Source organism: Triticum urartu, unplaced genomic scaffold (genome assembly GCF_056163025.1).
Source record: "Triticum urartu cultivar PI428250 unplaced genomic scaffold, HENAU_Tu73 scaffold2, whole genome shotgun sequence".
Taxonomy (NCBI): Eukaryota; Viridiplantae; Streptophyta; class Magnoliopsida; order Poales; family Poaceae; genus Triticum; species Triticum urartu.
This window is the reverse complement of record NW_028260368.1, coordinates 11,036,218-11,060,345: the sequence shown is the minus strand read 5'-3', so window position 1 is coordinate 11,060,345 and position 24,128 is coordinate 11,036,218. Positions and strand designations below refer to the sequence as shown.

The 24,128-nt window shown below is 36.8% G+C and overlaps 4 non-coding genes across 4 annotated transcripts; 2 read left to right on the top strand and 2 right to left on the bottom strand.

Moving 5' to 3' along the window:
* Positions 1 to 957: 957 nt before the first annotated feature.
* Positions 958 to 1,030, bottom strand: TRNAF-GAA (transfer RNA phenylalanine (anticodon GAA)). Its single transcript has one exon. It is a non-coding gene; the product is annotated as a tRNA-Phe (tRNA).
* A 1,667-nt stretch (positions 1,031 to 2,697) lies between these two features.
* On the top strand, positions 2,698 to 2,770 carry TRNAT-UGU (transfer RNA threonine (anticodon UGU)). The gene has a single exon. It is a non-coding gene; the product is annotated as a tRNA-Thr (tRNA).
* Positions 2,771 to 3,988: 1,218 nt separating this feature from the next.
* Positions 3,989 to 4,075, bottom strand: TRNAS-GGA (transfer RNA serine (anticodon GGA)). Its single transcript has one exon. It is a non-coding gene; the product is annotated as a tRNA-Ser (tRNA).
* An 8,600-nt stretch (positions 4,076 to 12,675) lies between these two features.
* TRNAR-UCU (transfer RNA arginine (anticodon UCU)) lies at positions 12,676 to 12,747 on the top strand. Its single transcript has one exon. It is a non-coding gene; the product is annotated as a tRNA-Arg (tRNA).
* Positions 12,748 to 24,128: the final 11,381 nt, after the last annotated feature.

Genomic DNA, 24,128 nt, shown 5'->3' with positions numbered 1-24,128 from the left:
AAAAGCAGGGGATTGGGATTCCATTGCTGTCATTTTATATGTATATGGTTACAATTATTTACGCTCCCAATGTGCTTATGATGTAGCACCCGGTGGATCTTTAGCTAGCGTGTATCATCTTACGAGAATACAATATGGTATAGATAATCCAGAAGAAGTCTGCATAAAAGTCTTTGCCCAAAAGGATAATCCTAGAATTCCGTCTGTCTTCTGGATTTGGAGAAGTGCCGATTTTCAAGAACGCGAATCTTATGATATGGTGGGAATCTCTTATGATAATCATCCGCGCCTTAAACGTATCCTAATGCCTGAAAGTTGGATAGGCTGGCCCTTACGTAAGGATTATATAACCCCATATTTTTATGAAATACAAGATGCTCATTGAATGATAAGAAATTCATGCTCACTTATACAACACAACTCCAGATTTTATTCAAGTCAAGGAATATTTTTAGGTTCTTTTCCTAGATGAAACGGAATACCTATTTATAATTAATTCCTAATTATACAAAAGCATTCCAGATTGACTGAGCAAAAAAAGGGTTTCATTTGGATTCCCCTATTTTGAAAATCGCATATTAATTTCCTTCATATGAACAGAAAAATAGGATGACTCAAAGAAGTTCTCTACCAGGAACTTTGTACCGCGCACATTACTTAGCACAACTAGGAAAATAAGATAAGATAAAGATAAGCAAGACTAAAAAAATATTCGTCGGAATAGCGGAATACAAAATTAAGAAACGCAAAAAAATAAAGGGGAATCTCACCCCCTTCTTTATCATAAAGAAAAGATATATTTTAAAACTTCTTTAAAAAGAAAAAGAAGTGCCTCTATATTTATATTATAGATTTATCCACTTAGATGAATAAATATTATTAATGAATATGTATCACAATCCATCTCGAGGTATTTGGATCAATACCTATTCGGTGGATCTTTTTTTTTTTTTTCTCTGCCAGGAACCAGATTTGAACTGGTGACACGAGGATTTTCAGTCCTCTGCTCTACCAACTGAGCTATCCTGACCTTTTCTTGTGCATCATCCTAGTAGAGTATTTGTATCTATGTCAATTAAAAGGACTAAAAATTAATTAAAGTATTTCAAATTTTAAATTTGAAAATGGGGGGGGTAGTCCTATGCATTGTGCATGGTTTACTTAAATAAAACTTAAAAATAGAGTGAATAACCAAGATTTCTTGCCGATACTCTAATAAAAAAGAAATCTATTCAATGAATAGGATAAGATCCATTGAGTTCTCTTCGCATTCCTTTGTGAAAGAGTAGAATGAGAAAGCTAATGAATCTTAAACCCATTGCATTGATAAAAAGAAAAAAAAGTGCATTGATAAAAAGAAAAAAAAAAAGAGGATAAATAATAATAATATAGTATAGTTAGGGAATAAAAGAGGATTTGGGGATAGAGGGACTTGAACCCTCACAACTTATAAAGTCGACGGATTTTCCTTTTACTAGAAATTTCATTGTTGTCAGTATTGACATGTAGAATGGGACTCTCTCTTTGTCCTCGTCCGATTAATCCACTTTTTTAAAGATCTCGAAAACTTTGAATTTTAATTGAAGAATTTGATTATTCAATATTCGATTGGAGTGGATTCACAATAATGAAAAAAAAAAATTATGATATGAGTTTTTTATTTCATAATCATTATCATTTCTAATTTCATTTTTAAAAAAGATAAAGAACCTATATTATAATTAGAATATAATATGAGTTCTGTGATTAATCGTTTGCTATGTCAGTATCTATACGTGTTTATTAAATGTATAAGGTATAAAACCCCTCTTTCTCTAATTTAGAACTAGAAGGAATTCCACTAACAACACAACGTAATTAACTCGATTCGTTAGAACAGCTTCCATTGAGTCTCTGCACCTATCCTTTTCCTTTGTATTCTAGTTCGAGAACCCCTTGTTTTCTCAAAACACGGATTTGGCTCAGGATTGCCCTTTTTTAATTCCAGGGTTTCTCTGAATTTGGAAGTTACCACTTAGCAGGTTTCCATACCAAGGCTCAATACAATCAAGTCCGTAGCGTCTACCGATTTCGCCATATCCCCATTTCCCTCTTCTTTGAGACCAGGATTCCTTGTGTAATTTCATCCATCTCTTAGTTTTTTTTTTGAATCATTGAGTTCATCACTCAACGTAGTCTAGCAGTTCAGTTCGACTCTATTTGAGAGACCTCGCTTGCTTATTGCAATTCAGAATTGAATTGATTCTATCCTTGATGTATTTGCAATTCAATCCGAATCAATATATCCAAAAGTTTTTATCTCCCCCACCTCCCGTCTTACTTTTTTATAGTATTCAAAATTATACTATAACGCTTGATATTTATTCTTTTTTTCTAATCAGAATTAGCAATTTTATTTACTCTGACTCTATGTTCCCCTTAGTGAAATATTAATCCTCAAATTATTAACAAATAATAAAGTCTATAATGATCGAATGAAAATACCAATAAATTCTATAATTTTATTTTTTAATATCCTATAGTTAAGCATATCAAGCTAACTTTATCTTTAAGAAGTTTTAGTATTTTTTTATTTTTATAAGTATAACTTCAAATTTAGAACTAGTTAATAGCTAAGATTAATAACTAATATCTGAGATTTTACGGATTTCCTATACTATACCTATTTCTATTTGTTACACTATTTCCGTTATGTAAGCCCACTTAGCTCAGAGGTTAGAGCATCGCATTTGTAATGCGAGGGTCATCGGTTCAAATCCGATAGTCGGCTTTTTTTTCTCTATCGATGTTCTACGAACAAGAATCTCTTTTTTTCCGAATTAAATGGAGAATCCAGGATCTTTTATGTTTTTTACCTTACAATTTTGCTAGATACAAAACAATAAAATAAATAATATATATACAAAAAAAAAAGATTTTGATGAAATTCCATTTTTTGGGGTACTTTAGTTGATTTTACTCTGTTTATCCTGTAGTTTAATTCAGTTTTAATTTCGATGTATTCTGTAATGTAAATACAATGAAATTAATTGTGTAAAATGAAATTTCAATAAAATAAAAAAAGGAGTCTTCATGTCCCGTTATCGAGGACCTCGTTTAAAAAAAATACGCCGTCTGGGAGCTTTACCAGGACTCACTAGAAAAACACCTAAATCCGGAAGTAATCTTAAAAAAAAATTCAATTCTGGAAAAAGGAGCAATATCGTATTCGTCTTCAAGAAAAACAGAAATTGCGTTTTCATTATGGTCTGACAGAACGACAATTACTTAGATATGTACATATCGCTGGAAAAGCAAAAAGGTCAACAGGCCAGGTTTTACTACAATTACTTGAAATGCGTTTGGATAATATCCTTTTTCGATTGGGTATGGCTTCAACCATTCCTGGGGCCCGCCAATTAGTCAACCATAGACATATTTTAGTTAATGGTCGTATAGTCAATATACCAAGTTTTCGTTGCAAACCCCGAGATATTATTACTACGAAAGATAACCAAAGATCAAAAGGTCTGGTTCAAAATTATATTGCTTCATCGGACCCGGGGAAATTGCCAAAGCATTTGGCGATTGACACGTTGGAATATAAAGGACTAGTAAATAAAATCCTAGATAGGAAGTGGGTCGGTCTCAAAATAAATGAGTTGTTAGTTGTAGAATATTACTCTCGTCAGACTTGAACTTAACGAAAAAAGGAAAGGTTCATAGAATTTTCTTCCCCTTCCCCTTTCCCCGAACTAAATCGCCCTAAGACCATTACCATTAATTTGTATTTTCCCATCAACTAGCTAAAATTGATTAACCCTAGGATTAGGATCCTTTTTTCTTTTTTCCTCTATGTGTATTTTACATACCACAGTAATTTGCTATAGAGAATTTCTAATTTCTATTAAATCAAAATAAGATAATATAAGATATTATATTATTGCTGGAAAAAATTGTTATTTGATTTGATACATTGTGATCCTTAACGTTGATGAATTAAGAAAAACGGAAAGAGAGGGATTCGAACCCTCGGTAAACAAAAGTCTACATAGCAGTTCCAATGCTACGCCTTGAACCGCTCGGCCATCTCTCCTACATAACTTATTATGGAAAATAAACTGAGTGAATAGCGAGTTTTCTTATTCCTGCAGTACAGGTACAACCGCAACCACTCGGGGGTTCCATAGTTCTATTGGAAAAATTCCTTTTGATCTAAGTGGAAGGATACAGGATTTTTTACTAGAAATTGCGCTCGCTATAAAATAAAAGTTTTAATTTGGGTTTTCCCGCAACTAAAGAAAAAGAAAATGGAAGAATTCTTCTTATTGCATAATAAAATAAAGAAACCTTAGAATTCCGTTTGCATAAGATACGCTACACCATACTATCGAAATCAAAAATAGGGTATGAGACAATTAATAACTTTGAAAACACGAAATAGTTGATAACATAAGTTGTTGTTCAGAAATAGGAAAGTGGAATGAAATCCAGTCTTAGTCAAATATTTCATATCTCTTCGTGTCCAAGCAGAAGGAAAAGGATACAATTTGAGCTGAGCGGAAAATCCATATCTCTCTTATCCATTTAAAGCATATGGATTTAGAGTAGAGCATATGGATCAATCTATTTATAATTATAAGAATCGAATGTGTTTGTTTTTATGTTATTTTGTGAAGGAATGAAAACAATTCTATATAGAATGGGTTGGGAATTATGCCTAGATCCCGTGGAAATGGAAATTTCATTGATAAGACCTCCTCAATTGTAGCCAATATTTTATTGCGAATAATTCCGACAACCTCAGGAGAAAAAAAGGCATTTACTTATTATAGAGATGGTGCGATTTGACTCTTTTTTTTGCTTTTTTTTAGCCCTACCTATACCTCAGTCTTACGAAAAAGAGAGGGGGGTTGGCATAGAGAGAACCAAATTTGTAAAGCAAACAAACCCACGCTTCGGGAAGGTGAGGCGAACTAACAATTCCTTCCGTCGTGTATCCTCGATTGATGCGGCTTCAGATACTTCAATTGTAGATTTGAGTATTGAGCGAAAGGTTACACCTACAGGATATGGTATGGTATGGATTACAGGCCAATCCTACTCTATTAGTATCCGTAGGCAGCATAGGGGAGAAAAGCACTACACCTAGAAATAGGAATCAACAAGAGAAAAACTTTGTTAGAAATTACCCCTTTCCTGATCGGTATCAGGGCTGGGAAGAATGGTTGGGATAACAAACAACCATCAGGTTTGTACTTTGGATACCCCTATAACCATCAAAGATCGTTGAAGTAGCTAATTCCTCTAAATAGGAGGCGTTGAGAACAAAGAAATTATTGGAGCTATCGTTTTCCTCTAGCATTAATAGAATTCATTGGTGTTAAGAAAAACCTCTTGTGGGAAGGTTGGCTAGAGATTTCTTGGAAAAATACCAGCCCCTTTCGGTTCATAATGAGACGGGACTAATTCTATTTTGATTCTATAGATTATTTCGCTTAGTACTATTATGTACAGAAGGGAGGAGCCGTATGAGATGAAAACCTCATGTACGGTTTTGGAACGGAGATTTTTTGAATAGAATGAACGACCGTAACGGATGTTGGCTCAATCCGAAGGAAATTATGCGGAAGCTTTGCAAAATTATTATGAAGCTACGCGACTAGAAATCGATCCCTATGATCGAAGTTATATACTCTATAACATAGGCCTTATACACACAAGCAATGGAGAGCATACAAAGGCTTTGGAATATTATTTCCGGGCACTAGAACGAAACCCCTTCTTACCGCAAGCTTTTAATAATATGGCCGTGATCTGTCATTACGTGCGACTATCTCCACTATAGAAAGAAAAAAAAAAAAGAGAGGATCAAATTTTCTAGTAAATACTAGAAAAAAAGGGCTTTCTACATAGGGATCGTAAAAACAACGATTTTTCCCTATCAGCTGTAGGAAGGAAGGACACTTCACGAGAATCAAAAAACGAAGAAAGTATGGCCTATACTACTACTCTATGGATAAAGTTTCTCAAATTGATAGAGAAAGCACCGTAAAGATCAATTAGTGAGCGACTGGGTCGATACAACTAAAAAAAACTGCTTACTTATCCCATGATATGGGGCAAAATTTAGGAATCCGCTTATGTAATAGAGCCGATCCACTAAGGGATTAAGCAGCGGTGTAGTATCAGATCCCAAAGATAGTAAGTTCTTTTTTCTTTCTTATGGAAAAAAGTCTTTTTCAAGGATTCTATAGAGATTTCATATATGAAACCGGGATAGTTACCTCTCAGAAAATTTGAACGAAGGCTCTATATCTATCTATGCTTCATTCTTCTGAAGGTGGGAAAAAAGATCAAACTGATTATTGATAAAAATTAGGGTTTGAAACTTAGGTAATTAATTTCTTCTGCTTAACCCAAGAACAAATTGGATCGATTTTTGATAAATCGAATTCAGTTAAGATAGGGGAAATTCAGATAGCAATTTCTGAGCCGTATGAGGTAGGAAACTCTCAAGTACGGTTCTAAGGGAAGGAACTTCCTATTCCGACCGAGGAGAACAGGCCATTCTACAGGGTGATTCGGAAATTGCGGAAGCTTGGTTTGATCAAGCTGCTGAATATTGGAAACAAGCTATAGCGCTTACTCCGGGAAATTATATTGAAGCACAGAACTGGTTGAAGATTACGAAGCGCTTTGAATTTGAATAAGACCATGCTCCTTCTTTTTCATAAAATGGGTGGTTTGGTTGTTGATCCATTAATCAAATAAATTAGGTCGTAAGATCGAATCAAGAATTTCATTATATCCATTTCTTATACCTTCTATTTTATATGATATTTCATAAGAATAAACCATAGGGATAGGGTCTAGAATAGAAGTAATAAAGTGAATAAAAAGAGGGGGCAATCTAAATATTGCTAATATATTAGGACCATCTTATTAATAATTCTAATGAGTTATCTTGGAATTTAGAATCAAATAAAAAACCCTATATTATGCTCAAGGAAAGTAGATATAGATAGGAGCTTATGCCCTCAAAAAAAATACACTAGTTTCTTAAATTAAAAATAAAAAAGATTTTTTTCTTACGTCGAGAAATATTTGTTTTTCAAGATAAACAATGTCCGTTAGGCACCTAATCTTTATGTCATAATAGACCCGAACACTTGCCTCGGATTGACTTCAATATATAATTGCTCCAGTGAATAACTAAAAAAAAAATAGAAGGATGGTAGATAGTAAAGAAAAGAACTAATCACAATATCTATCTTTCAAAATCTATCTTTCAAAATCTATCTTTCAAAATATATATCTTTCAAAGATTCACTAAAAAGACAGTTGGCGGGTCTCTTTGTATGTCTTGTCCGGAAAGAGGAGGACTTAATGATTATTCGTTCGCCGGAACCAGAAGTAAAAATTGTTGTGGATAGGGATCCTGTAAAAACATCTTTTGAGGAATGGGCCAGACCCGGCCATTTCTCAAGAACACTAGCTAAGGGCCCTGATACTACCACTTGGATCTGGAACCTACATGCTGATGCTCACGATTTCGATAGTCATACTGGTGATTTGGAGGAGATTTCTCGAAAAGTCTTTAGTGCTCATTTCGGGCAACTTTCCATTATCTTTCTTTGGTTGAGTGGCATGTACTTTCATGGCGCCCGTTTTTCCAATTATGAAGCATGGCTAAGTGATCCTACTCACATTGGACCCAGTGCTCAGGTAGTTTGGCCTATAGTAGGGCAAGAAATATTGAATGGTGATGTAGGCGGGGGTTTCCGAGGAATCCAAATAACCTCTGGTTTTTTTCAGCTTTGGCGAGCATCTGGAATAACTAGTGAATTACAACTCTATTGTACTGCAATTGGTGCATTGATTTTTGCAGCGTTAATGCTTTTTGCTGGTTGGTTCCATTATCACAAAGCCGCTCCCAAATTGGCCTGGTTCCAAGATGTAGAATCCATGTTGAATCACCACTTAGCGGGATTATTAGGACTTGGGTCTCTTTCTTGGGCGGGGCACCAAATTCATGTATCTTTACCAATTAACCAATTTCTTGACGCTGGGGTGGATCCTAAAGAGATACCACTTCCTCATGAATTTATCTTGAATCGGGACCTTTTGGCTCAACTTTATCCTAGTTTTGCCGAAGGAGCAACCCCTTTTTTCACTTTAAATTGGTCCAAATACGCAGAATTTCTGACTTTTCGCGGAGGACTAGATCCAGTAACCGGTGGTCTCTGGCTGACCGATATTGCGCACCATCATTTAGCTATTGCTATTCTTTTCCTAATCGCAGGTCATATGTATAGGACCAATTGGGGTATTGGCCATGGACTTAAAGATATTTTGGAGGCTCACAAGGGCCCATTTACAGGACAAGGCCATAAGGGTCTTTATGAAATCTTAACAACGTCATGGCATGCTCAATTATCTCTTAACCTAGCTATGCTAGGCTCTACAACCATTGTTGTAGCTCATCATATGTATTCTATGCCTCCCTATCCATACCTAGCTACTGACTATGGTACACAACTTTCCTTGTTCACACACCACATGTGGATTGGCGGATTTCTAATAGTCGGTGCTGCTGCACATGCAGCAATTTTTATGGTAAGAGACTATGATCCAACTACTCGATACAACGATCTATTAGATCGCGTCCTTAGACACCGCGATGCAATCATATCCCACCTTAACTGGGTATGTATATTTCTAGGTTTTCACAGTTTTGGCTTGTACATTCATAATGATACCATGAGTGCTTTAGGCCGTCCACAAGATATGTTTTCGGATACTGCCATACAATTACAACCTATCTTTGCTCAATGGGTACAAAATATCCATGCTACTGCGCCTGGCGTAACAGCTCCTGGTGCAACAACAAGTACTAGCTTAACGTGGGGAGGCGGCGAGTTAGTAGCAGTAGGTGGCAAAGTGGCTTTGTTACCTATTCCATTAGGAACCGCAGATTTTTTAGTCCATCACATTCATGCATTTACCATACATGTGACTGTATTAATACTTTTGAAAGGTGTTTTATTTGCTCGGAGTTCCCGTTTGATACCCGATAAAGCAAATCTAGGTTTTCGCTTTCCTTGCGATGGGCCTGGCCGAGGGGGAACATGTCAAGTATCCGCCTGGGATCATGTTTTCTTAGGTTTATTCTGGATGTACAATGCAATTTCGGTAGTCATTTTCCATTTCAGTTGGAAAATGCAGTCGGATGTTTGGGGTACTATAAGTGATCAAGGGGTGGTAACTCATATTACAGGGGGAAACTTTGCACAGAGTTCCATTACGATTAATGGGTGGCTTCGAGATTTCTTGTGGGCACAGGCATCGCAAGTCATTCAGTCTTATGGTTCTTCATTATCTGCATATGGTCTTTTTTTCTTAGGTGCTCATTTTGTCTGGGCCTTCAGTTTAATGTTTTTATTCAGCGGCCGTGGTTATTGGCAAGAACTCATTGAATCTATCGTTTGGGCTCATAACAAATTAAAAGTTGCTCCTGCTACTCAGCCTAGAGCCTTGAGCATTATACAAGGACGCGCTGTAGGAGTAACCCATTACCTTCTGGGTGGAATTGCCACGACATGGGCATTCTTCTTAGCGAGAATTATTGCAGTAGGATAGTGGCTAGGAGGATTTGAAAGGCATTATGGAATTAAGATTTCCCAGGTTTAGCCAAGGCTTAGCTCAGGACCCCACTACTCGTCGTATTTGGTTTGGTATTGCTACCGCACATGATTTCGAAAGTCATGATGATATTACTGAAGAACGTCTTTATCAGAACATTTTTGCTTCTCACTTTGGGCAATTAGCAATAATCTTTCTATGGACGTCCGGAAATCTGTTTCATGTAGCTTGGCAAGGAAATTTTGAATCATGGATACAGGATCCTTTACACGTAAGACCTATTGCTCATGCGATTTGGGATCCTCATTTTGGTCAACCCGCTGTGGAAGCCTTTACTCGAGGAGGTGCTGCTGGTCCAGTGAATATTGCTTATTCTGGAGTTTATCAGTGGTGGTATACAATAGGATTACGCACCAATGAGGATCTTTATACTGGAGCTCTTTTTCTATTATTTCTTTCTACGCTGTCCTTAATAGCGGGTTGGTTACATCTACAACCCAAATGGAAACCAAGCCTTTCGTGGTTCAAAAACGCGGAATCTCGTCTCAATCATCATTTGTCAGGACTTTTCGGGGTAAGTTCTTTGGCTTGGACAGGACATTTAGTTCATGTTGCTATTCCCGCATCCAGGGGGGAGTACGTTCGATGGAATAATTTCTTAGATGTATTACCCTATCCCCAGGGGTTGGGACCCCTTTTGACGGGTCAATGGAATCTTTATGCCCAAAACCCTGATTCGAGTAATCATTTATTTGGTACCGCTCAAGGAGCGGGAACTGCCATTCTAACTCTTCTTGGGGGATTCCATCCACAAACACAAGTTTGTGGCTGACCGATATGGCTCACCATCATTTAGCTATTGCATTTATTTTTCTCATTGCCGGTCACATGTATCGAACTACTTCGGAATTGGCACAGTATTAAAGATCTTTTGAAGCGCATACTCCTCCGGGGGGTCGATTAGGGCGTGGGGCATAAGGGCCTTTATGACACAATCAACAATTCGATTCATTTCAGTTAGTCTTGCTCTAGCTTCTTTAGGGGTTATTACTTCCTTAGTAGCTCAACATATGTACTCTTTACCTCCTTATGCATTCATAGCACAAGACTTTACTACTCAAGCTGCTTTATATACTCATCACCAATATATTGCAGGGTTCATCATGACAGGGGCTTTTGCTCATGGAGCTATTTTTTTCATTAGGGATTACAATCCGGAACAGAATGAGGATAATGTATTGGCAAGAATGTTAGACCATAAAGAAGCTATCATATCTCATTTAAGTTGGGCTAGCCTCTTTCTAGGATTCCATGACCTTGGGCCTTTATGTTCATAACGACGTCATGCTTGCTTTTGGTACTCCAGAAAAGCAAATCTTGATCGAACCTATATTTGCCAATGGATACAATCTGCTCATGGCAAGACGACATATGGGTTCGATATACTCTTATCTTCAACGAATGGCCCGCTTTCAATGCGGGTCGAAGCTATGGTTGCCCGGATGGTTGAATGCTGTAATGAGAATAGTAATTCGCTTTTCTTAACAATAGGACCTGGGGATTTCTTGGTTCATCATGCTATTGCTCTAGGTTTGCATACAACTACATTGATTTTAGTAAAGGGCGCTTTAGATGCACGCGGTTCCAAATTAATGCAGATAAAAAGGATTTTGGATATAGTTTTCCTTGTGACGGCCCAGGGCGCGGCGGTACTTGTGATATTTCTGCTTGGGACGCATTTTATTTGGCAGTTTTCTGGATGTTAAATACCATTGGGTGGGTTACTTTTTATTGGCATTGGAAACATATCACATTATGGCAGGGCAACGTTTCACAATTTAATGAATCCTCCACTTATTTGATGGGATGGTTAAGAGATTACCTATGGTTAAACTCTTCACAACTTATCAATGGATATAATCCTTTTGGGATGAATAGTTTATCGGTATGGGCGTGGATGTTCTTATTTGGACATCTTGTTTGGGCTACTGGATTTATGTTCTTAATTTCCTGGCGGGGGTATTGGCAGGAATTAATTGAGACTTTAGCATGGGCTCATGAACGCACACCTTTAGCTAATTTAATTCGCTGGAGAGATAAGCCCGTGGCTCTTTCCATTGTGCAAGCAAGATTGGTTGGATTAGCTCACTTTTCCGTGGGTTATATATTCACTTATGCAGCTTTCTTGATTGCCTCAACATCAGGCAAGTTTGGTTAATTTAGTTTGTTTTTTTGTACTGTATCAGCACCTAGTTCATTACTCTTGATAGAGAGGGAGGATCTGCTTTTTAGATTTCTTTTCTATTTATTTTTCCATCTAGGATTAGACTTGGTAATAATAGCAACGACACATTATGGCAAAAAAAAGTTTGATTCAGAGGGAGAAGAAGCGGCAGAAATTAGAACAGAAATATCATTTGATTCGTCAATCTTTAAAAAAAAAGATAAGAAGCAAAGTTTCTCCCTTGAGTTTGAGTGAAAAAACGAAAATGCGAGAAAAATTGCAATCCCTACCGCGTAATAGTGCACCTACACGCCTTCATCGACGTTGTTTTTTGACCGGAAGACCTAGAGCTAACTATCGACATTTTGGGCTATCCGGACACGTACTTCGAGAAATGGTTTATGAATGTTTGTTACCGGGTGCAACAAGATCCAGTTGGTAAGGATAAAATACCCTTTCGTATTTGTATGGATTTCTGGAATTGATAATCATAGAGGAGCCCTCTTTACCATTCTGTATAAATGGACTATTCTATTTGTATAGATATTGGTAGAGGGGCGTATCCAACCCTCTTTTATCCACTAGTTACCCCTCTTTAGTTTAAGAGTATAGAGCAGTTTGGTAGCTCATAAGGCTCATAACCTTGGGGTTGCGGGTTCGATTCCCACTACCGCCTCCATACTCCTTCTTTATGATATATGCATGATATAATATATACATCATGCATTTGTATCTGGATTTTTTGATTTCCTAAAAGAGTTTTGGTCTAACAGTTTTTTCTCGGAAGAAGCAAAAAAATAAAAGAAAGAATAAAATATGAAAGAAAAGCGTCCATTGTCTAATGGATAGGACAGAGGTCTTCTAAACCTTTGGTATAGGTTCAAATCCTATTGGACGCAATCTTATTTCTATCTATTCTTTAAATAACTATACTAAACTAAAAACAAAGAAAACTTTTTTGCATGATTCAAATGAAAAAGCTTTCTCAACGATTCCTATTCTACTAACAAGAGTAGACATGCAAAATTTATTTGTTACTGAAGAGAAAACCGTTCCAGCTGTTCCTGAATAGCTTCCTTCAAAAGGATTTCCGCTTGCTCGGTGAATGTCTTGCTAGAAGATATAATTTCTTGGAATTGAGGTTTAGTATCTTTTAGATGTTTACGTAACTCATCCAGGAAATTTATTTACCTGTTCAATTTCTAACGAATCAAGATATCCTCTTGTTCCGGTATAAATAGTAGCTATCTGCTCTTCCACTGGGAGAGGATTTGCCTGGGATTGTTTAAGCAATTCCCTTAATCGTCGACCCCTTGCCAATTGATTCTGACTTGTTTTATCGAGAGCAGAGGCGAATTGTGCAAAGGCTTGTAACTCTGCGAATTGCGCTAGTTCCAATTTTGATTTGCCAGCTACTTGTTTCATGGCTTTAATTTGAGCCGCGGATCCTACTCTGGAAACAGAAATACCCACATTAATAGCGGGTCGAATTCCGGCATTGAATAGATCCGCAGATAAGAATATTTGTCCATCTGTAATGGAGATTACATTAGTAGGAATATAGGCGGAAACGTCTCCAGATTGAGTCTCAACTATTGGTAAAGCGGTCATACTTCCTTCGCCTAAAAGAGAATTTAATTTAGCGGCTCTTTCTAAAAGGCGTGAATGCAAATAAAAAACATCCCCTGGATAAGCCTCACGTCCGGGAGGTCTTCTTAATAGAAGGGACATTTGGCGATAAGCATGTGCCTGTTTGGAGAGATCATCATAAATTATTAAAGTATGCCGTTCGCGGTACATAAAATACTCAGCCAGGGCTGCTCCCGTATAAGGAGCGAGGTATTGTAATGTAGCAGGTGAATCCGCCATTTCAGCTACTACAATAGTGTATTCCATGGCCCCCTCCTCATGGAAAGTAGTTACTACTTGAGCTACGGAGGATGCTCTTTGACCGATAGCTACATAAACACATATTACACCTTGCCCTTTTTGATTGAGAATTGTATCTGTGGCTACTGCTGTTTTGCCAGTCTGTCTGTCCCCAATAATTAACTCTCGCTGACCGCGCCCTATAGGGATCATCGAATCGATAGCAATAAGCCCTGTTTGAAGAGGTTCGTATACGGAACGCCTGGAAATTATACTTGGAGCAGGAGATTCAATTAAGCGAGATTCGGAAGCTATAATTTCGCCTTTCCCATCAATAGGTTTAGCCAGAGCATTTACAACACGACCCAAGTAAGCCTCACTCACGGGTATCTGAGCAATTCTTCCTGTTGCTTTTACAAAACTTCCCTCTTGTATCATCAACCCATCGCCCATTAATACAATCCCAACATTTTTGGATTCCAAATTCAGAGCAATACCCCTAGTACCTTCTGCAAATTCGACTAATTCACCTGACATTATTTCACCAAGACCTATAATACGAGCAATCCCATCCCCCACTTGAACTACGCGACCTATATTCTCAATCCCTACTTTCCTATTATATTGTTCAATACGTTCGCGGAGAATTTTATGAATTTCGTCGACTCGAAGGGTTGCCATTAGTGTTTCTTGACTCTTTTTTCGGAAGCAAGGGGAAAAATAATGCCTAAATTCTAAACGAAAGTAGAAGTTCAAGGCCTAATTAATTTAATTATTTCTTCCATTCCAGGGACCCGAGAATGCCAATATTAGCACGAATCGTACGGAAATGTAACTCGGTATTCAAACAACTATTCAGAGTTCCTAGAGCTCCTTGTACGGCCTGTTGGAAAACCCGCTGTCGGACCTGATTCATTGCCCTTTGTTTTTCAAAATAAAGGGTTTCGTTTTTAGACTTTTCCAATTGTTCCAAACTAATAGAAGTAGCATTAATCAAATTTGCTTTTTCTCGTTCTATCTCAGAGTATCCATTCATTCGATACTCATCCGCTTCTAGTTCGACTTTCTGTAATCGAATCCGAGCTTTTTCGAGTTGCTCAATGGTCCCTCTACGCAATTCTTCTGAATTTCGAATAGTACTCAAGATCCTCTGTTTTCGATTATCTAATAAATCTTTTAATGAAAGTAGATTATTTTGTAAGTTTACAACTTTTATGATCTCTTCCCGAACCAAACATGAATCTTTCGATTCATTTGGCTCTCACGCTCCTTTTTTTTTTTCTATAGCTATTTCCATATCTTTTTTTTAAGTAATGAGCCTATCCTCTATCTTCTTTTTTATGTTTATATTTCAATATACCGAAACCTATATAAGACTAGATAAATATTAAGAGGACTCTTCCGCCTAGATAAAAATATATCATGGTCAGCAAAGTTGTTTCTTTATTTTTATTTGCCCTCTAGTTAATAATTTCAATTTCATTAAGAAAAACTAACTAAATAAATGGAAAATGAAAATTAATAGAATTCTTTTTTATTTTTTTTTTCTTCAAATCCAAAAAATTTCTCTTTTTTATACATAGGTCGTCGATTCGGCATTGGTTAAAAAAGGGCAGGGTGCCCCCTTTTTTTTCTAGTAAATAGTTCAAACCATTTTATCGATATGAGTGTTCTATATCAGATAAATTTTACATTAGCTATTTCCCGTTTAAATTGGTACTAATACTAATATAGTTGTAGAAAGAGTACCTCTTTTTGCCTGGACTTCAAGCAGTTTAGCTTTAACCGTGTTAATGGTCTCACATTCTTGGTTTATAGAGAATCAAAGTTGATTTACCAATGAGTCGCGAAATGCTATGGTTCTTCCATATGATTTCTGAATTTATTCAGAAGTAATTCGTCGAGATCGTGCACCCTTTTCTTATTTATCCGAAAAATACTAAAAAATATTATAAAGTGCAGCCGGATAGATCCAATCTATTCTTGAAATAGACAACTCGCACACACTCCCTTTCCAAAAAAAATCAAAACACCAACCACTACAGTTAGATTTATTAGATTTGTTGCTAAAATATCGGTATTAAGCCCGAAACTGCCAGCGGATGGCCAGTGAGCTAAAAAAACGAAAGAATGGGTTACATTTTTCATATGCTCTCCTCTTATAGATAGGACGAACAAAGAACAAAGTTTTTCGATCACTTACTTCGCTCGCCCTTTTTTGATCGGTTTTTTTAATGCAAATAGATTCAATCTAGTAATTTCTTTTAGATTAAGTCTTACGTCTTGTTTGACCGGTGAAAGACTTCCTTTGTTGAAATGTTCTGTTCCCAAAATTCCTAAAATAAAAGGAAAAAACTTTCCACTTTCCTAAACTAAGGACGGGAAATAAGAAGGTGAGCATATCTTCTAAATTAATAATACTCAACTCAGCCCTTCCTAGAATGGGGTATTATCTGTCCCGATAAATAGATAATTCCAGGAGTAATAAATAGGAGTAAATTAAATAAAGTATTGATATAATTGGAATTGTGGAAGCAAATACCAATTTACTAAAAAAAGAAAAAAGTATCTAATCGAAATCGAAAGAATTTTTTTTTTAAGATTAAACAAAAGGGTTCGCAAATAAAAGCGCTAGTGCCACAACTAGTCCATAAATTGTTAAAGCTTCCATAAAAGCTAGACTAAGCAATAAAGTACCTCGTATTTTACCTTCTGCTTCTGGCTGTCTCGCAATACCTTCTACAGCTTGTCCTGCAGCAGTACCTTGACCAACTCCAGGTCCAATAGAAGCAAGCCCTACGGCCAATCCAGCAGCAATAACAGAAGCAGCAGCAATTAGTGGATTCATGGTGAGTAGTTCCTCGTGTCAAAAAAAAGAAATGGTTAAGGATACAATCAACCAATAAATTCTTACTTCTAAGCTCTATTGGGGAGAAGTAAAGTAACTAAAAAGTACAAATTGAAATCAAATTGAAATGATAATGTGAATTGTCCGAACTACATAGAAGGGAATTCCATATCCATATATCGGATTAGATAATGAATCTAACCTAGGAATATATAATATAATATCCTATATATATACATTTGTTTCTTCTATTTTGTTTGCATATTTTCTCATTTTCTATTGAATCGGATTCTAAAATCATTGCTTAAAGTGGAAACCTGCATAAAAGAGGACTCCACTTATAGACATTAAGGATATTATAGTATAGATCTAGCCTGACTCCACCCTCCTTAATGCATATATACTTTGAAAATTCCATAATATAGTCTATTCTATTCTCTCTCCTACAACTCTAGGCTATATATTCATACGCATTTCTAACTATTTTTTTGCAACCAAGCAGATTATCTGGAACCATGCATGAATTGAGCTAAGCTGCAAAAAAAAAAAATACTATTTCCAAAAAGAGTCAATTCAATGATGACCCTCCATGGATTCACCTATATAGGCTGCGGCTAATGTTGCAAAAATAAGAGCTTGAATACCGCTTGTAAATAATCCAAGAAACATGACCGGTATAGGGATTACTAAGGGGACTAAAGAAACAAGAACAACAACGACTAATTCATCCGCCAATATATTCCCGAAAAGTCGAAAGCTAAGCGATAATGGTTTTGTGAAATCTTCTAGGATGTTAATTGGTAAAAGGATTGGAGTTGGTTTAATATATTTCTCGAAATAGCTCAATCCTTTTTTGCTAAGACCAGCATAAAAATATGCCGCTGACGTGAGTAAAGCTAAAGCAACAGTAGTATTTATATCATTCGTGGGCGCTGCTAATTCCCCATGGGGTAACTCTATAATTTTCCAAGGTAAAAGAGCACCCGACCAATTCGAAACAAAAATAAAAAGGAACATAGTTCCAATAAAGGGAACCCAGGGACCATATTCTTCTCCAATCTGAGTTTTGCTCAAGTCTCGAATAAACTCAAGGACATATTCAAAAAAATTCTGACCGTCGGTCGGGATGGTTTGTGGATTCCGAACAGCTATGACAACTGAACCTAGCAAGATAGTAATTACGACCCAAGAAGTGATGAGTACTTGGGCATGAATTTGGAAACCTCCTATTTGCCAATAGAAGTGTTGGCCTACTTCTACACCCGATATATCGTATAACCCCTTGAGTGTTTTAATGGAACAAGGTATAATATTCATATTGTCCTCTGATAAAAATTGAACTTCAAAAAAGGAATTCTTTTGATTCAACCATCTCTTTCTCAACTCAGCAACTTGAAGTATTAATCTTATATTTAGGATACCAAGAAAGCACATCAGATCATAATATATATCAATACCCTCTAATATATATCAATATTCCCCTTCTTTTTTCTATGCAAAAAAAATTCTATGCAAAAAAAAAGATATAGTAAAGTAAGTGATTCCATAAATTTACGCAGTTGCCCAAGAATTCACTATATATTCTTAATCAACGATTTCTTATATAGAGAGAACGGCCCTCACAAATTGAAAATACTAATTTGTTAAGAATCAATCGAATTGAAGTCATAGTGTCATCGTTGGCTGGAATCGATATATTCGCGAGATCCGGGTCACAATTTGTATCGACTAAAGAAATAGTAGGAATCCCCAAAATGGCACATTCCCGAAGAGCTATATACTCTTTTTGCTGATCAAGGACGATCACAATGTCTGGCAATCTCGTCATATATTTGATCCCGCCGAGATACCTTTGCAAAGTAGATAATTTTCTCTTCAAGATTGCCACATCTCTTTTTGGGAGATGGTGGAATTTTCCCATTTTTTCTTCTGCTCTTAAGTCTCTAAATTGAGAAAGTCTAGTTTTCGTAATCGACCAATTCGTTAACATACCACTGAACCACTTTTTATTAACATAATGACAACGAGCCCTTATTGCAGCTGATGCTACTAAATCTGTTGCTCTTTTTTTGGTACCAACAATTAAGAAACTTTTTCCCTGACTTGCTGCATCAAAAACTAAATCACAAGCTTCTGATAAAAAACGAGCCGTTCTAGCGAGATTTATAATATGAGTACCTTTACGCTTTGCCGAAATGTAAGGGGCCATTTTAGGATTCCATTTCTTAATACCATGACCAAAATGAACTCCTGCTTCTATCATCTCTTTCAAATTAATGTTCCAATATCTTCTTGTCATTTTTTCCACACTTCCTTTTTTTTAATCCTACCATTCCATTACGGAATTTAGTTCTTTTTGAAGATTAAGAAAGATCCGAAATAGCTTGAAATAAATAATAATTGTTCCGAGAGAACCTTGTACTAAGATAAGAGTTGGCCATTGATACATGGTATAAACATAACCACCTTAATGAATTAACTGACTTGTTTTACTTATTAAAATAAAAATCTTAAAAATCTAAAATTTGACCTGTTAGTGTTCTAAGTTCAAAAGTCTAGTAAAGTAAAAAATATTTTTATGGGGGTTCTTATGTCTCATAAAAATTGTTTGTTACGTCAGAATCTGAAGAAACTAATTCTGTATGGAGAAACAAAAAATCTCTCATTTCCGACGCGAATAGATTTTTTTTTTTTATTTCGAAATAAAGGTTCTTGTCTTGTGGGGAACGATGCACAAATTTTTGGAATCCGGTACCAACAGGTATAATCCCCCCCAGAACTACGTTTTCTTTCAAGCCTTTCAACCAATCAATGCGACCTCGTAGGGCAGCTTTTGCTAAAACTCGAGCAGTTTCTTGAAAACTTGCTTCAGATATGAAACTTTGGGTATTCAGGGAAGCCCTTGTTATTCCCAATAAGATTGCCCGATAATAGATCGATTCATCCAAAGCTCGTCCTGCTCGTTCCGCTCGCAATAGTCCGATTAATTCCCCAGGCGAAAAAACATTAGACATTCCATCTTCGGAAACCCGCACTTTTGATGTTACTTGGCGTATAATAATCTCTATATGTCTATTATGGATCTGTACCCCTTGGGATCGATAAACCTTTTGGATTTTATTAACCAAAGAGATACGACTTTGGGCTATGGTTAGCTCAGCTCCAATCAAGAATCCCCAAGGGACCCCAAGAATTCTTGGTATACGCTCATTCCAATCCTCAATTCTCCTTTCGAGATTCGGGGATAATGAATCAATTGAACGCGCTTCAAAGATTTGTTCCACTTTTGGAAGACCTTGCGTTATGTCACTAGATCTCGATTTTTCATATATAAACGTAACTAACCTATCTCCCTTGTAAAGGATTTCTCCATAATGACCATTAACAGTTGCTCCTGTAGTGGCCAAATAAGGTTTAGCTGCTCTTATAACAAAGGAATTCATATTTACAATGAAAATTTGACCGGATTTTTTTATGTGCGATTTAAATAGACATACATTTTCACAAATAAATTGTCCAAGGTGAATTATTGCCAATGTCTCTTCCCAAGAATCATGATGGACAAAGTGACAATTCAAAAGGAATGGATCCAACATTATGTTACTATCGAAATTAGAAATCCTTTTATTTTCATCTATTAAAGAGTATTTAAGTTCTTGAAGTACTTGGAAGGTTTGTTTTAAATTGTCAACGAACAAATATTTTTTTAACAGGATTTTATTATGCGTTAGTAAATAGTAAGATGAAGAAAAATGCGATATACTAGCTACAATAGCGCCTAAGGGCCCAAAAATTTCTCGAATAGGAATTCTAGGATTCCATTCTTTTATCGCATTGGGATGTTTTGAATTCTTGAATAAACCAATTCGAGAACAGTTGGATGCCGACAAAATCATCAAAGAGTGGTATTCTTTATTTCGATTCAACAAAGTGCCAATAGCTTCTGGATGTTGGCTAAGTGATTCAATCTTCGCCTTGGAATAAAAAGAATTGATATTGGCGCGATCTAACCTATTATGGGGAATCGGTCCTGCACTTGTCCTACCATACCTTTTTCGTGTATACGAAATAGTGGACTTGACTAACTCAATTCTTAGGAAATCGCGAATAAGATCATTTGCTCTTACCTCAACAAGGGAAGCACCAGCCTTTTCTTTTTCTTCTTGTTCCCAATTCACTACTAAGCAAGTTCTAACAAATTGACTATTTGTGTGATAAATTCTTTGAGTTAACTTGCTATTTTCATGAGAAATAAAATTGACAAGTCGAATTTGGAGATTATTTTCTTCTTGCAAGAGATCCTGCGGGAAAAGTGTTGCTAAATTTCTTCCTTCGTCCATTTCATATGCCACTGTAGGGCGAACGGAAACAAAATACTTTTCCTTGCTCTTGAGAATTTTTTTCCGTTGAACATAGACCCAATTTTTCCTTTTTTTTGATTCCTTAGAATCTTTTTTTTGTCTTTCTGGCGGTATCAAACAGCCACCTAATATCTTATCCGCCTCTTCAGGAAAATGAATATCTCCGGAAAATATTTTGAGTTCCGTATGGCTTTTTTTTCTCTTCACTCGGACCAGTCCGCCTAGTCGACTTCTTGTATTTTTTGTGAGTTGTGTATTCACTCCAATAATACTATTGTCAAGTATCTTTAGGGATGAAGATCTCGGCAAGATATGAAGTTCTTGAAGAATGAAAAAAAACCGATCTACTTCTTTTTGGTATTTTAGACTAAATTCTTTTGTTCCTCGATGCTCAATCAAACCCTCTTTTTTTAAGATGGAATCTTCCTCTGGGCTCTCGTATTCGTCCTCTGAATCTTCTTCTGAGTCTTCCTCTAAAGTACCATATTTTTCCTCTGCGCTTTCCCCGGGGCTGCCATATTCGTCTTCTGAGTCTTCCTCTAGAGTTCCATATTCGTCCTCTTGGGTCCTATATTTGCTCTCTGGGCTCCCATATTCCTCTTCTGAGTCTTTCTCTAAAGTCCTATATTCGTTCTCTGGGTTCCCATATTCGTTTTCTGGGCTCCCATATTCGTCTTCTAGGGTTTCATATTCGTATTCGTCTTCTAGGATTCCATATTTAGATTCTTCTAGGGTTTCATATTCATATTCGTCCTCTCGGGTCCTGTATTCGTCTTCTAGGGTCTCATATTCCTCTTCTGAGTCTTCCGCTCGAGTCCTATATTCTTCTTCTAGGGTCCTATATCTAAATTTAACAATTCCTGAACCCTTTTTATCTTTTCTGTATCGGGGATCGTCAAAATAAGCAAAAATAGTATTTCTACGTAAAACACCCATAAGGGGGATTTCAATCGAAATCCCAAAACAGGATATTAGTTCTTTCTCTTGTTCTTGATGATATTGTAATGGAATGACGAACCTATTTCTTCGCTTTTTCGCCAACAAATCTGAATTATCTTGAAAAATAGAAGGATAGATAAAATTCCAATGGCCATTGGACATGATTCGATCCGACGTTGAATAATCAAGAATTTCCCTATCTTTTTTACCATAAGTATTCATTTGATCTTGATCCTTGTGGAGTGAAAAAGACGCTATACTGGATCTGCACATACTTACTGACAATATCCATAAATGGCTTGTTTTTGGTAATCGGCGAAGATTACCATATTGATATTCGGGCGCATGGTAAACATCAGTACTCCAGTGCATTTCGCCGTCTGATTCAGAATAAATATGCTTTTGTACCCTTTCTTTAAAATGTAAAGTGGACGTTCCGGCACGAATCTCCGCAATTACTTGTTCGGATTTTACATATTGATCATTTTGCACTAGAATCAAGCTTTTTGAGGGAATATTCACACTATATAGAATATCTTGACTCTGAATAGTTACATGCAAGTCTATATAACATAGAAAAGCAGGCTGCCCATGACGGGTACGTGTGGGGTGAACCAAATTCTCATTGAATTTTATTTTTCCATTCGAAGGGGATCGTACAAGGTCGGCAGTACCCCCTGTGAATACTCCGCCAGTATGAAAAGTTCTTAATGTTAGTTGAGTCCCTGGCTCCCCAATTGATTGACCTGCAATAATACCTACGGCTTCTCCCAATTCGACCAGATCACTATGAGTAGGACTCCGGCCATAGCATAATTGACAGATCCAAGAAGTGCTTCGGCAAGTAAAGGGGGTTCTAATATATATTGGTTGTGCTCGAAATGGTTGTGCTCGAAAGGCAGTTATGAATCGATTGACTAATCCAATTCCAATATCTTGATTTCGCGCGGCAATGCATCGTGAACCGATATATATATCGTCTGCTAATACACGACCAATTAGTGTTTGGACAAAAAGTTTTTCCGTCATCCCATTTTGAGGACTTACAGAAATACCTCGGATAGTACCACAATCTCTTCTACGCACAATAATATGTTGAACTACTTCAACAAGTCTACGTGTAAGATATCCAGCATCTGCTGTTCGCACAGCAGTATCTACAACCCCTTTGCGGGCTCCATAGCAGGAAATTATATATTCTGTCAAAGAAAGTCCCTCGCGTAAATTGCTTTGAATAGGTAAATCAATCATTTGTCCTTGAGGGTCCGACATTAATCCTCTCATACCTACTAATTGGTGTACTTGAGATGCATTTCCTCTGGCTCCTGAAAAAGACATTAGATAGACTGGATTAGAAGGATCCGTTATCCGAAAATTTGAATTCATTTCTTGTTTCAAATATTCACTTGTCGCATACCATATCTCAACAGATTGGCGTAATTTTTCTACCGCGTGTACAGCCCCATAATAATAGTGTTTCTCCAAAAGAAAACTCTGTTGTTCCGCGTCTTGGACTAACCATCCCTTAGAGGGTATTGTTAAAAGATCCTCGATTCCTAACGAAATCGATGTAGTAGTGGCTTGATGGAAGCCCAGAGTCTTTAGTTGATCCAGTATATGGGATGTATATCCCATTCCAAAATGATCTATTAATCTGCTAATAAGTCGTTTCATACCAGTTCCGTCTATCTCTTTATTATGAAAGACCAGATTGGCCCGTTCCGCCATACATAAGTACCCCCTTTTCGGCTGAGTAGGATTCGACAATTGCTGAGTAGGATTCGACAATGGGCCTGAGTCAGTGATTCGAAAATTTAATTAACTTAATTGCCTCAATCTCAATCTGGATTCGCGTGGCAAATAATGATGATACTAGGGAAATCGGAATGCCCCCCGAAAGGGGAGGGGCATCGCCGAATCTAACTTTCTTGTTTAGGTAGTGTATGAATAGGCCTGACTAAATCCTTGTATGGCTTCCTCTATTTCTCTATAAAAAGAAATATGACCAAGAGTGGTTCGAATGTATATCGAACGAATTTCTTTTTTTCTATTTCCCATTATTAGATAGTGGGCATAAATCTCATGATAAGTCCCCAAAGATTCATATTGAACTTCAATCGGAACTTCTCTTGACCCAATGACGCGTTGATCCAGGTTCCATCGTAGCCACAAGGGACTATCTAAACTGATTAGTTTTTGTCTATAAGCTCCCAGTGCATCATAAGAACTAGAAAAATGGGGTTCTTTATCTTTCCTATATTTA